At 45.1% G+C, this 14566-nt stretch overlaps 1 pseudogene; it reads left to right on the forward strand.

Moving 5' to 3' along the window:
• Positions 1 to 6778: 6778 nt before the first annotated feature.
• Positions 6779 to 8078, forward strand: LOC136388890 (Y-box-binding protein 1 pseudogene; annotated as a pseudogene).
• The last annotated feature ends 6488 nt before the right edge of the window (positions 8079 to 14566 follow it).

Below are 14566 nucleotides of genomic sequence, written 5' to 3' on the forward strand. Positions count from 1 at the left end.
CATGACTCTGTTACATGTTAACATTAAGGGAAGCCGAGTGACGGGCACACGGGAGTTCTGTTTTCTACCTTTAAAACTGCTGTGTATTTTGAACATTACTCAAAAATACTTTGCAAAAGTGAAATGAAATGGACAAGCCCAATAGAACTATATTTATATAAGAAATTGAATCACTTTTTGACCAGGCAGTGGCTCTGTGAACAGAGAACCAAGGTTCAAAACCCCGATGTCGCCAATTGAGCATAGGATGATAGACATGACATATTGTCGCTGGCTTGAACCCAAAGGTCACTGGCTTGAAGTCCAAGGTCACTGAGTCGAGCAAGGGTCACTCACTCTGCTGTATCCCTCTGGTCATGGCACATATGAGAAATGAGTCATTGAAAACTAATGTGCTGCAGCCCTGGCCGGTTGGCTCAGCGGTAGAGCGTCGGCCTAGCGTGCGGAGGACCCGGGTTCGATTCCCGGCCAGGGCACATAAGAGAAGCGCCCATTTGCTTCTCCACCCCTCCGCCGCGCTTTCCTCTCTGTCTCTCTCTTCCCCTCCCGCAGCCGAGGCTCCATTGGAGCAAAGATGGCCCGGGCGCTGGGGATGGCTCTGTGGCCTCTGCCTCAGGCGCTAGAGTGGCTCTGGTCGCAATATGGCGACGCCCAGGATGGGCAGAGCATCGCCCCCTGGTGGGCAGAGCACCGCCCCTGGTGGGCGTGCCGGGTGGATCCCGGTCGGGCGCATGCGGGAGTCTGTCTGACTGTCTCTCCCTGTTTCCAGCTTCAGAAAAATGAAAAAGGGAAAAAAAGAAAAAAAAAAAAAAAGAAAACTAATGTGCTGCAACAAAGAATTGATCCTTCTCGTCTCTCTCCCTTCCAGTCTGTCTGTCCCTAAGTGTCCCTCTCTCTGACTCTCTGTCTCTGTAAAAAAAAAAAAAAAAAAGAAAGAAAAGAAAGAAGGAAAGAAATTGAACCACTAATGAGTAATATTCCGAAACAGAATGCACCAGGCCCCAGTGGGGTCACTGGTGAATTCCACCAAACGTTCGGGGGAGAAATTATACCAATTCTCCACAGTCTCCTTCAGAAGATGGGAGGGGAATACCTCCCACTTCATTCTGTGAGGGCAGCATTGTCCTGATACCAACACCAGACACACATTACAGGAAAACCACAGACTGATATCTGTCATCAACACAGGCAGAAACATCCTCAACAAATATCAGCACATCAAGCCCACAGTGTATATGAGAACTGTCCATCACAGCCACGTGGGATCTATCTCAGGTGTGCAAGGTTAGTTCAACATTTGAACAAGAATTAATGCAGCAATTTAGAATCCTTTTCATCATAAACTAATTACTAAAATTTTTCAGTATATCAAAAACAATATTTTTTGCCAATTTAACCAAAAAAATGTATAATATTGATTCATTCACACTGGATGAATTGCTATTGTTGTGTTGGCTGTTGTCATTTTTTTATTTGACAATTTAGGGGAAAAGAGGTCAGTGCCCCTGACAAAATAGTCAGCAATTGCATCTTTAAAACTTTCCTGTGTCACACCGATTGAAAATAGCTGCTCTATACTTTATGACAAATGAACAATTAGACCAAAATGTCTCCTCTCTTCACCTTCACAATAACACTGGGGAACAATTTTTTTTTCATTTTCCGTTGCATAAGGTTTTAGAACTGTTTCGATATATCTATGCATTGCTGATTCCAAATCTGAAATCTGTTTTTCGGTGCATGCTCTAGTTTTTATGCAATTTTAATTTCTTTTTGTTACAGTTAATGGCATGCATTGGTTTTTAAATTGGAGTTAAAGGGCAATGACTCTTTGATTGAACATAACCACAAGGCAATTAATGTTTTACAAACATCACTTTTACAATTTTTTATTTTTTATAATTGTAGTTGTTTTTAAATGTAAAAAATTTTATCTGATAAAAACACCCTCTTATTTTGTTTTAAGATTGGATTATGGCTTCTTTGAGTAGGCATAAATGTAAGAATAGTCCTGACACCTTCTGTTATATATGTGGCTGTTACACACTTTAACATCAAAGGCGCAATATTTCATCATTTGTGACACATGCATATATTGCCTATTTTCAAGTTCCCCTTGCCGATCAAGATAAGAATTGGAATCTTCATATTGTGTGTCATAATTATAAGGAAATGCTTCGTGACTGGACAAAAGGAAAACTCAAAGGAATGCCTTTTGGTATTCCCAAGGTTTGGCGTGAACCTAAGGACCACAGAAGTGACTGCTATTTCTTTCTGATCCATACAAAGGACATCGGCAAGATAAAATGGCATATGGTCGCATATCCTAATATTCCTTCAGCAATACGACCTATCCCACACTCTGAGACACTCCCGGTTCCAGTTTTCAATGGTTTTATTTCTTCTAAGGATGAAGAAAGTGAACATGGTGATTAAGTGTATTTTGATAAGATGCATGAGGAAATGATTGTAGAATCTGAAGGGTCTTCTTCTGATGCCAAGCAGTCATTAACCCCTCAGCAGTTTAGCCAACCCGAATTGAATGACTTAGTTAGAGATTTGGGCCTATCAAAGAAAGCAGCTGAGTTATTAGCCCGCAGGTTTCAAGAAAAGAATGTACTTCACTGGTCAGCTAACGTATCCCATTTCAGGAAGCGTGAACAAATTTTTGTAGACTTTTTTCCCGAAGACAAACACTTTGTTTACTGTCATGATATCAGCAGTCTTCTCAGCCAGCTAGGTGTTACCACTTACAGTCCAACAGAATGGCAGCTATTTCTTGACAACTCTAAATGGAGTCTGAAATGTGTTCTCCTACACAACGGTAATGTTTATGCAGCGGTTCCAATTGGTTATTCAACTCATCTGTGAGAAGATTATAATGACATAAAAATTGTCCTCGACTTTCTGAAATATTAGGAGCATTACTGGATCATTTGCGTGGATCTTTAAATGGTAAATTTCCTGCTAGGACAACAGAGAGGTTTCATGAAGTATCCTTGCTTTCTGTGTCTGTGGGACAGCTGAGCTCAAGAGAAACACTGGACACAGAAGGAGTGGCCGAAATGTGAAGCTCTGGAAGTAGGGATGCAAAACATTGTGAATGAACCTGTAGTTAATCAACACAGGATCATTTTTTCCCCACTTCACATCAAACTTGGCTTAATAAGGCAGTTTGTTCAGGCTTTGAATAGAGAAAGTGAATGCTTTCAACATATTATTTCTGCTTTTCCTGCCTTATCTTTTGAGAAGATAAAAGCAGGTGTATTCAATGGACCTCAAATTCGAACCCTTATACGTGATGAAGAATTTGCCAGGAAGATGAATAAGGAGGAGAAAGCATCATGGCAGTCTTTTGTGGACGTTGCAAAGAACTTCCTTGGCAACAAAAAGGCAGAAAACTACGAACTTCTGATTCAAAGGATGCTGTTGGCTTTCTGTGACATTGGATGTAACATGAGCTTTAAGATTCACTTTCTGAACAGTCACCTTGATAAGTTTCCCAAAAATCTTGGAACTGTTAGTGATGAGCAGACTACTGCAGGAGCATCAAACAAGATTGTCCTCAACAAGTACACAAACGCAAGAGCCACAAACGCAAATTTTTGTCTGAATAGAATTTAAATAAGTTTTGTGCAAATTTTATAATTAAAATAAGTGTTTTAATATGTTCTACTTGGAAATTGTAGACAAATTCTGATGCAATCATATCTTTTAGTGTATTAGTGTATTTACTGCATTATATAAATTATTATATTTTCACAAAGGTGATGCCTAAGAAGACATTCTACTTCATTATGTTAAACTAAATGTTGAAAATTTTACAATAAGATGAAAACCTAAAATTTTGAATTGTAAAAAAACTGTAGCTTACAGAGAAAACCAAATGTCAGATTTGAGATCAGCACACTCATATTTGGTAATAACAAGTTTTTTTGTGGATGCAACAAAAATTTCGTTCCTCAGTGTTATTTGCCCTGAAACACACCTGTCGTCAGTGTGGACGGTAGGAGCAGGGCCGCCTGTGAGAAGGAGAGCTGTGTGTGTGGCTGTGAGCCTTTCTAACCAGAGGCATGCCTGTCCCACCCTGTGTCCCTAGGACAGGGGGCTGGGCGGCCAGATGGATGCAGACCTAGAGGATAAGCCTGACTCTTCTATATGTTGATGCATTAAAAAGGTTTGCTTTTTAGGCCCTTGCCTGTTGGCTGAGCAGTAGAGTGTTGGCCTGGTATGTGGATGTCCTGGGTTCAATTCCTGGCTAAGGCACACAAGAGAAGTGCCCATCTGCTTCTCCCCCCTTCCTCCTCTTTTTTTTCTCTCTCTTCCCCTCCTGCAGCCAAGGCTCCAATGGAGCAAAGTTGGTCCGGGCGCTGAGGACGGCTCCATGGCCTCCGCTCCAGGTACTAGAATGGCTCCGGATGCAAAGGAGCAACATCCCTGATGGGCAGAGCATCGTCCCCTAGTGGGCATGCCGGGTGGATCCTGGTCGGGCGCATGCTGGAGTCTCACTGCCTCCCTACTTCTCATTTCTGAAAAATACAAAAAAAAAAAAAAAAAAAAAAAGGAGGCTTAGCTTTTTAGTTTCAGCCCAGGACTGTTTATTATGGTATGAAAAGAACAGGATTTACATTTATTACATGACATTTCTAATTTTTAAAATTCTGACCTGAATGTGATTTCTAAATGGTAATGAAAACTGCATGCTCCTAATAAGATTCATGTTGAGTCAATGCTGTGTGAATATGGGTTGGATAGCCCAGAATTCACGGTCTGCTCATCCTGAAATAACTGAGAAAAGGTGTCCCTGAGCTCCCTGGGTGAAGGCAACAAACAAGCCCACAGGGCAGGCAAGAGACACACAGCAGGTTCCGGGAGGCCCTGTCCAAGGTGCTCCCTCCCCAGTAGCTGGGAGACCCCCTGTTTCCTTCTTGTCTATGAATAAACCACAGTGAGCTTCTTCATTGAGTTCCAGCGATTACCAAAATCCTCAGAAACAAAAGGCGACACAGAGATGACTAGGTGTGCAGTCTTAGGAGAAGCAGACGAGGACACTGAGTTTCCTTGTATTTGGAGTTAAAGGGAAGAGAGTGGGGGATGGAGGACCTGTGAGAGGACTGTGGGCAGGAACTAGTTCTGGGCAGATCTTAGCACCAAAAACCTCCAGGGAAGCTGGGTCTGTCGCAGAACCACCCTCTGGGACTGAAGAAATGCACATAAACGCTTGTCCCAAGACACACACGGTTTTTGGGTCAGAACCGGGGCCCGTGGAGGAAAAAGAAACAGTCTAGCTGCGGATCCATGTTCCTCCAAGTCCACGGAAAGAAAAATCGCGGTGAGAGACTGCATCCACCTGATGAGAACGGGGGTCCCCAGGCCTCCCTCACAGGGCACAGCGTCTGCTGTCCCCTCCCCCACCCCCCAGGGGCAGAGGGTGAGAGCCAGCTCAGGCCTGAGGCTCTTCCCAGCAGGAGCCTCGGAGTCACAGCACAAGGAAGGGGCTTCATCCCTCTGCCACCCCCACTCAGGAAGAACCAGGCTGGAGTAGTCCCTGTTTCTCAAAATCCTCACGGAATGGAAAGGAAAGGAGGAAAGAGGATGTATTCAGCCACTAAAAGCACCTCAGACAGTGACATAAACTTCTCCACCCTGGGATCCTGTCACTGGGACTTCAGTCGGGAGTGGTGTGAAGACTAGTCCAGCACTGAGTGACCTTGCACGAGCACGAGTCCCTGGAGACCTCGTGTGACTGGCTGGGATAAGGGTCCCCCTGGGGACTCCCCCTCCCTAAGGCCGTCTTGTCTCCCCTCCGTCTGATTTCAGGGGCCTCCGGCTGTCTGGGGCATTGCTGTCCCGTGTCTGTCCCTTAGGTGAGACAGGGGAGTGGTCAGCAGATGGACACACCTCGCCCCCCTCCCAGGTGTCCTGACGGTCCTTGCTCCGCAGACGCAGGAAGGTCTCGCTGCAGGAAGCGGAGCCCCAGCTCAGAGCCTGAGACGCGGCCGGCACCTTGCTCCACGCAGAACAGACCCAGGGTCAGGCTCCTGTCCGCCTGCTGCAGACGCTCAGGGACAGTGACTCTGCACCTGATGTAAAACTCCAGCACGGGGACAGTGAGGGGCACAGGCCTCGGACAGGGAGTGCGTTTAGAAAGGGCCCCGCGTTCTGGACTTAGGCTGTGACCTCACACAGCGCGTCCTGGCTCCGGCCTGTCCTGGCAGATGGACATTTATTTTAGGGTCTCATCCCCGTCGGGACGCCCCTCTCCGTGCTGGTCGCCTGGCGGCGGGAGCAGTCTGGGGACAATAGAGGCCCGTGTGCACGGGTGTGTGTTCCAGTTTCGCACCCGAAACACCCGGGGTTGCCTTGCACCCCGACCCGGAGGACGCACCCCCCCACACACACACACAAACATGCTCCTACTTCTCCCCCCTGTGGATCTCCCACAGCGCGGACAACACCGCATCCCTGAGACCCTACAGGGCTGGAGCTAACTCCTTCTCTCCGCAGGAAGCTCTCCCGCAAACACATCCCTGTGAAACCCCTCCACAAACAGTGCCTTCGGACCCGTGTGTCTCGGTCTCTGTCGCCCCCTGGCGCCCGCTCGTGCCCCGCCCGCTAGAGAAGTCATCAATGCACAGATTACTGCCTGCTGGTCCTGGGGGCACAGACAATGTTGTCCTTGAGAAGTCAAGGACACTCAGCCCCCTGTGGAGCCGCCCCGGCCTGAGCCACGTGGACGGAGGCTCCACAACACTGGGCGGAGCAGTGAGACCCCAGGATGGGTCTCACTGGAGGTGTCCGCCCCAATGGGACACAGCTGAATGTGGGGCTAAGGTAAGAGCGCCCGCCTTTCTTTAATGTGGGGGCAGCTGGGTGGTCACTCAGCCAACAGCGAGGGACAGGGGCCCAGTGTTCCTAGAGCCACCTCTGGTCCCCCGCTGAACCCACCTGCACAAACCAAATGACGCGTTCAGTTGTGAGCAGAACACGCTCACATTAAGGCCAATCACTGCCATCCGCAGGGACTCTTGTTAATAAGACAGTCCAGTTGGCCAGTAGCTGCAGCGGAGGGCAGACCCCGGGGAGCCCTGAGCAGCCCCCCGACCTCCGTGGGCCTCGTGGCCATCATACCCCTGGAGGAGCCGCTGCTGCCCAGCCGGCCCTGTCCCCATCACCTCACCCCAACCACTGGACACCCCCACGCACAGCCCTGCAGGTACCAGGCCAGGCACCACAGGGAGCAGCAGGGAGCAGTGATGTCACATGAATGCACCTGCTGGAAGGGAGGGGACAGGAAGGTCATCACAAGGAAGGTTCTGGGGAAAGTGAGATGGTTCAGTGTAAAGAACAGATATGGTCTCATCAGCAAGAATGCCACCAAGAAAGATATGTTTGCACATGATACTGCCATGAGAGTGACCCCGGGGAGCACCCCTACAGGGTAGGAGATGGACAGACTGGGAAGCTCGATGCTGGTGAAGGAGTAAAGGGTGCGGAGACCGCACATGTCACAGACCCCCACCCACCCCCGGCGTCCAGCACAAGGCAGGAAACCTGCCACAGACTGGACCCAGTACAGACGCTGTCCACTCCATCAACAGAATGACCAGAATGGTGGGCAGGGGAAAAGTATGAGACACCAGAGAACGGGCTGAAGGCCAGGCCCAACAGCACCGACCCTCCCGCAGGCGAGGGTTCCCACCTACCCCATGTGGGCACCCGGTGGGCGTGGACCTCAGTACTCGTCCCCCTGCAGGGAGAGGGGATGCGGGGCACTGACAACCACGGGGCAGGAGAGCAGGGGGACCAGTGAGCAGAGTGGGTATCGGGGCTACAGCCACGTTTCCGCAGGGGCCCCCTCACCACAGCCTGGAGAGGCCGGGGACTCAGAAGACAAGGAAAATCAAGGAGAGGAGACCCAAGGTCAGCAGCCACCTCCAGGTCGGTGCCGGGGCGACTTCAATGACCGACACAGACGCCCAGAAAACCCTAAACCACAAGGCGGCAAGGAGACAAAAGCAGCCCGTCCACCAGCTGAGAGCTCCCTGCTCTGGGGCCGAGCAGGGCGGGCTGAGTGAGTGTGGGCTGACCTTCTCTGTCTCATCGGGTCAGTCAGCAGCAAGGAGACATGGACACGGAGTCCCAGCAACAAGAAAGGAGCAGAGGATTGGAGCTGAAGACCTGAGGGCTGGCTTTGTGTCTGTTGGCCAAATAACTAGAACCATCTGCATCGTCTATGAAGCACGGGACTTTCTTCGTTGTTGTTTTTACCTAAAGACGTCTCTTTTTGGTCATGACAAACGCACTTTTAAAAAAAATGAAAAAAGAAAAAGCCTGGTTGTTCTCAATACACCTTTAAAAGTTTATAAATTGTTTCATATCTGGTCAAGCTGAGACTTTTAAGAACCTCATTTTTATTTTGTAGTAAAAATATACAACTTGATTCTTTCTAGGAAGTCAACAAACTGGAAGCACCTGTTCGTAAAGGTCTTAAATAATACTGATAATTTTCAAAGACCATCTCCTAACGCCCCCTGGAAATTATCCCCGGACTTGCACCTGAGGGATTGGATTCCAGGCAGGAGGTGGTTTGAGGTTTAGACCTTGCTGACCCAGAGGGGGCTCTGAAGGACGGGGTCCCACAGGCGGAAGACCAAGGGCAGCTCTGAGGAGCAGATGAGTCCTGATGGGAGAGGACAGACGGGCAGAGCTAAAGCCACCTCAGTTTACCACACAGAAGTGTTTGCAATGAATTTCGAAGCCTTTAGAAAATTAATATAAAACAGACATAACATAAAATTTACCACTTTTTTTTTAACCAATTGTAAAGTGTACAGTTCAATGGCACTTAGTGCACAGTGTTGTGCAACCATCACCATGATTTAGTCTCAAAGCAATTTTGTCACCCAAGAAGGAAGTCACTTACCCAGTAATCAGTCACCCCCATCCCCACTGCCCCCGTCCACGGAGTCACTGATCTGCTTTCTGTCTCCCTTTGCCTCTTCTGGATATTTGATGTAAATGGAGTCAGACCACACGGAGCTTTTGTGTCTGGCTTCTTTCACTATCACAGTGTCTTCAGGGTCCATCCATACTGTAGTATCGATGAGTGCTTCATTGTTTAAATGTTCACATCATATTCCATCTTATGGTTATACCACCATTTTTTTATCCATTCATCAGCTGATGGACATTTGTGAATTGTATCGTCTTTTAAATCATGTAAGGGAAATAGCTACCAATAAAAAGCGAAAATACTGGCCTCTATGTTTAGCTGTGCAGTTCCATGTACTGTTCTTTATTTCTTCATCTAGTTTGAAATCACTTCTTAGTGTCCTTTTATTTCAGATTAAAGGGATCCTTCCAGCATTACAGGTAGGTAAGATGAACTTCCTCAACTTTTGTTCACCTGGGAATGTCTTCATTACTCCTTTATTTCTTTTTTAAATTTACTTTTTTATTTTTCTGTTAGAGTTAACACGTAATATTATAATAGCTTCAGGTGTGCTGCCTAGACATTAGACATTTATATCACTTCCAAAGTGATGAACCTGATAAATCTAATATCAATCTGGCAATGTACAAAGTTATTACAATATTATTGACTGTATTCTCTACGCTGCACTTTAAATCCCTATGACTATTACGTAACTACCAATATGCACTTACTAATCCCTTCACCTTTTCACCAGACCCTACCACCTGCCTCCGGAACAAAATGTCCTCTGTATCTATGGGGTTATTTCTTTTGTTTGGTTGGTTTTTCTTTGTTTGTTTAGATTTCACATATAAGTGAAACCCTCTGGCAATTATCTTTCTGTCTGACATATTTCTCTCAGCACAATACGCTCTAGGTTCATCCATGTTGCTGCAGATGATAAATTACATTCATATTTATGTCTGGGTCATATTACATCATATATATACCCCACTTCTTCTTTATCCATTCACCTACTGATGGACACTGTCTAGGTCACTTCCATATCCTGGCAATTCTAAATAATGCTGCAGTGAACACATGGATGGATATGTCTTTTTGAATCAGTGTTTTGGGTTTCCTCAGATACACACCCAGAGCTGGAATTGCTGGGTCCTTCTCTGTCTCCTGTTCGTAGCCTTTGTTTTAATGTCTATTTTCTCTGATACAAGGACTGCTACCCTAGCTTTTCTCTTTTCATTTCCATTTTCATGAAATATCTATTTCCCTCCCTTTTCTTTCAGTCTCTGTGTGTCTTCTGATCTGAAGTGACTCTCTCTGGTAGACAGCATATATATGGGTCTTTTTCTTTCTTATCCATTCAGCTACCATATTTCTTTCAATTGGAGCATTTCATTTTACATTTGAAGCAGTTATTGATAAGTACATAGTTATTGTCACTTTATTATTCATATATATATGTCTTTTTCTTGCATTTTTTAAAAGAAGTCCCTTTAATATTTCTTGTAAAACAGTTTGGCGATGATAAACTCCATAAGGTGTTTTTTCTTAGGGTTTTTCATTTTGGGGGAAGCTCTTTGTCTGTCATTTGAGTCTAATGATAGCTTTGCTGGGTCAAGTAGTCATGGCTGTTGGTCCTTGCTTTCATGACTGTGACTATTTCATGCCAAGCCTTTCTGGCCTGCAAAGTTATTGTTGCAAAACCAGCTGGTAATCTTATGGGAGTTTCCTTTTAGATAACTGTGTTTCTTTTGCTGCTTTTAAGCTTCTCTCTTTGTCTTTCACTTTTGGCATTTTAATTATGACGTGTGTGTGTGGACCTCTCTGTGTTTCTCTTGTTTGGAACTCTCTGGGCTTCCAGGAGTGTATGTCTATTTCCTTCACTAAATTAACAAAGTTTTCAGTCATTATTTCTTCAAATAGGTTTTTCAATGCCTTGCTATCTCTCTCCTTTTTTCTCTTCTGTCTCTCTGTCTCTCTCTTCCTTGTAGTACACCAGTGATGTGAATATTGTTATACTTGATGATGTCCCAAAGGTCCCTTAAACGATCCTCATTTTTAAAAATTCTTTTTGTTGTTATGATTGGATGTTTTTGCTAACTTATATTCTAAATTGTTGATTTAATTCTGTTTCCTCTAGTCTGCTGTTGATTCCATTTAATATATTCTTTACTTTAGCTTCTGCGTTAGCCGGGTTGATGGACAGTCAGCTATGGTCCCCACATGTGCCTGCAAGGTTGGGGCTCAGCAAAGGAACAATGACTCCTGCCAGCACTTCTGTCTGGGAGAAAGCTGCCCCTCTAACCCTTGCTCTGAAGACAAACTATTAAGTTCCTCCCTGTGTGGCCTGGGCATTTTTGAGCTGCTGCCCCAGAGCTGAAGCTCATCGTGAGTCTATTAACAAAGCAGGGGAACACTGGGACCCCAGAAGCCCTGTCTCACTGAAGCATAATCCTCACTGGTTTCAGAGCCAGATGTTATTGGGACTTCCCTTCTGGAACTCTGGGCTGAGAAGGCTGATATTGGACTGGGATCCCTCACTCACTAGTGGGGACCTTCCCAACTGACTTACCCATTTCAAGTCTCAAAATTCTCACATGGTGTGGGGGCATCCTGTTTGTGTCTCTTCCAACCAGTCTTGTATTATTTCTTTTTCATATTCTCAGTTATAGAATATCTGTTCAGATGGATTTCAGGTGTTTCTCGATGGTCTTTCTGTGGTTTTGTGGTCATTTTGATGTGGTTGTGGGAGGAGGTACATACAGCATTTCCCTACTGTGCCTTCTTGACTGGAAATCTCTCCTTTATTTCTAAAGGATACTTTTGCCAGAGATAGACATTTTTGGTTGAGTTTTATCAGCCTGAACTTTTCATCCACTGCCTTTTAGAATCTATAATTTCTTCTGGGAAATTGGCTGTTAATCTTATTGAGTTTCCCTTATATGTGACTACTTACTTCTCTCTTGCTGCTTGCAAGATTGTTTGTGTTTGGACGTTGACAGTGTACCTAGAATATGTCTCAGTGTGGATCTTTTTACATAATTCTCCTTGGAGTTTCTTAAGCTAATTGGATATGTAGATTTGTTATTTTCATTAGATTTGGAGGGTATTAGCCATTATTTTTTATACACTTTTTCTAATGATTTCTCTCTCTCTCCTCCTTTGTGGATTCCCATGATATGTTTGTTGATATGTTTGGTGATAGCTCACAGGTTTCTAAGGCTCTGTCATTTTTATTTATTCTTTTTTCCTTCTGCTCCTCAAACTGCATAATTTTTCAATGAGCTTACCTTCAATTGTGCTGATCCTCTTTCTGCATATTCAAATCTGCTGTTGAAACCCTTTGGTAAACTTCTCATTTTGGTTATTGTACCTTTCAGCTCCATGACTTCTGTTTCCTTTTTGAAATTTCTATTTCTTTATTGAGACTCTTTATGGGGTTAAACATATGTCTCCCAGTTCCTTTACTTTTATGTTTCTGGTTTCCTTTATCTCTTTGAATACATTTAAGAAACTTGATTTAAATATTTGCTCTATAAGCCCAAAGTCTTGGCCTCCTCAGGAATAGTTTATCAGTCTTTCTTTCTTTCTTTCTTTTTTTTTTTCGCCAGTGAATGAGCCCTACTTTCTGGATTCATTGAATGACTCAAGTTTTTTGTTGAAAACTAGATATTTAAAACATTATTATGTGATAATTCTAAAAACCAGATTTGTTTCTCTTTCCTGGCCATAAATTTTCTTGTTCATTGTGCATTATGATTAATTGTATAGTGACTTTTCTAAACTATTTTTGTATACACTGTAGTCTTTGTGCTCAGTGAAGTCTCTATTCTGTCAGTGTAGGGGTTGGGTAATGATTTGACAAAGATATACTGAAATGTCTGGAGACAAAAGAAAAATGGACATCTCCCAGATTTTGGAGCTGGGATCTGTGTGTGTGTGAATTGGGACAAGCCTTCAACACTCATCTGTGCCGTTTACAACTCTTGTCTTTCCCATTACTTCCTGCTCATATAGAGATGGAGGTCAGCCTGCGGTGACCTCATGGCCGTCTTGGGTCTATTCTGACCACATGCCCTGAGCTGGACGTGCTCATGGCCCTCAGGACTCCCAGGAGGATGTGAGAGTCCTCACAACACTTACTGCCTGTGGCTCCTCCCTCCCCTGCTTTTTCTCCCAGGCTCTTCTCCACATCCATTATTGGCCCCAGCTGATGTTTTTGCCCAGAGACAGCTGCTGGTTTCTTGACATGAAATAGTTCTTGCACATGGTCTTTGCCTTAGTTCATTCTCTACTCTGAGAGAGTTCTGAGTTAGAAAAAATAAAGATAAGGCACTTACATCCATCCTGCAAGGAGCCACCTGACAGGTCAAACAGAAAATCACGATTCTTTGACAATGCCCACCCTGATTCCTCTGTAACCAAGAACCCACTCACACTGGTGGCACTGCCTTCAAGGTCACAGCTCAGCTGGGGAGGGGGGTCAAAGTTAACCAAGACAACACAGAGCTCTCCTTTTCAATTCCTGTTTCCTTCTCCTGTTTTTTAACATTTCTTTGGTAGCTATAAACATTCTAAATTTTCCATACTTTTGATAAAGTTGATTCTGAGAGTTTTTGCTAGATTTTCCTTTGTTCTGAGTAAAGATGGACCTTTGAAGTTTCTAGGCCACCATTGTCTCAGAGGTCACTCCCTTCAGCCTATTTAAAGTTGTACTTGTGCCTTATAATTCTTGGTCTCCTAAGGACGTCCAGGAAATGCATTCATTTAGTAACATTGACTAAGTACCTACTTTATTCTGGGTACTGTGTATAAGAAGTGGCATCTGAATAAAACTATCAAGTTCTCTCAGCTGTCGAGGATGACATCCCCTGGGTGTGGTGAGATACATGGAAAGAAATTATAGCACAACATGGTATTTTATTTTTTTTATGTGTTTTGAACCTGACATTATTAATATGGTATAAAGACTGTGTTAATTTATATGGATCTATCATTACCAATTGGTTTTTCTGCTTTCCTTCCTTCTTAAATATTTCTTTCTTTTTTTTTCTTTTTTTCTTTTTTTTGCTGAAGCTGGAAACGGGGAGAGACAGTCAGACAGACTCCCACATGCGCCCAACCGGGATCCACCCGGCAAGCCCACCAGGGGGCAACTCTCTGCCCACCAGGGGGCGATGCTCTGCCCCTCCGGGGGGTCGCCCCGTTGCGACCAGAGCCACTCCAGCGCCTGGGGCAGAGGCCAAGGAGCCATCCCCAGCGCCCGGGCCATCTTTTGCTCCAATGGAGCCTCGCTGCAGGAGGGGAAGAGAGAGACAGAGAGGAAGGAGAGGGGGAGGGGTGGAGAAGCAGATGGGCGCTTCTCCTATGTGCCCTGGCAGGGAATCGAACCCGGGACCTCTGCATGCCAGGCCGACACTCCACCACTGAGCCAACCGGCCAGGGCTCTTAAATATTTCTATATATTCATTGTCAATATATGGAGAGCAGGCATTTTGCTAATATGTACACTTATACTTATTTGAAAATATATCTTTTTATTCCTGTACTTTGAAGGCCAATTTCCCATCCCAAATTCCTACTTTGATAGTGGTTTTCCCTCAGTCTATGATGAGCACATTGCCCTGT

The sequence above is a fragment of the Saccopteryx leptura genome, chromosome 1 (assembly GCF_036850995.1).
Source record: "Saccopteryx leptura isolate mSacLep1 chromosome 1, mSacLep1_pri_phased_curated, whole genome shotgun sequence".
Classification (NCBI taxonomy): domain Eukaryota; kingdom Metazoa; phylum Chordata; class Mammalia; order Chiroptera; family Emballonuridae; genus Saccopteryx; species Saccopteryx leptura.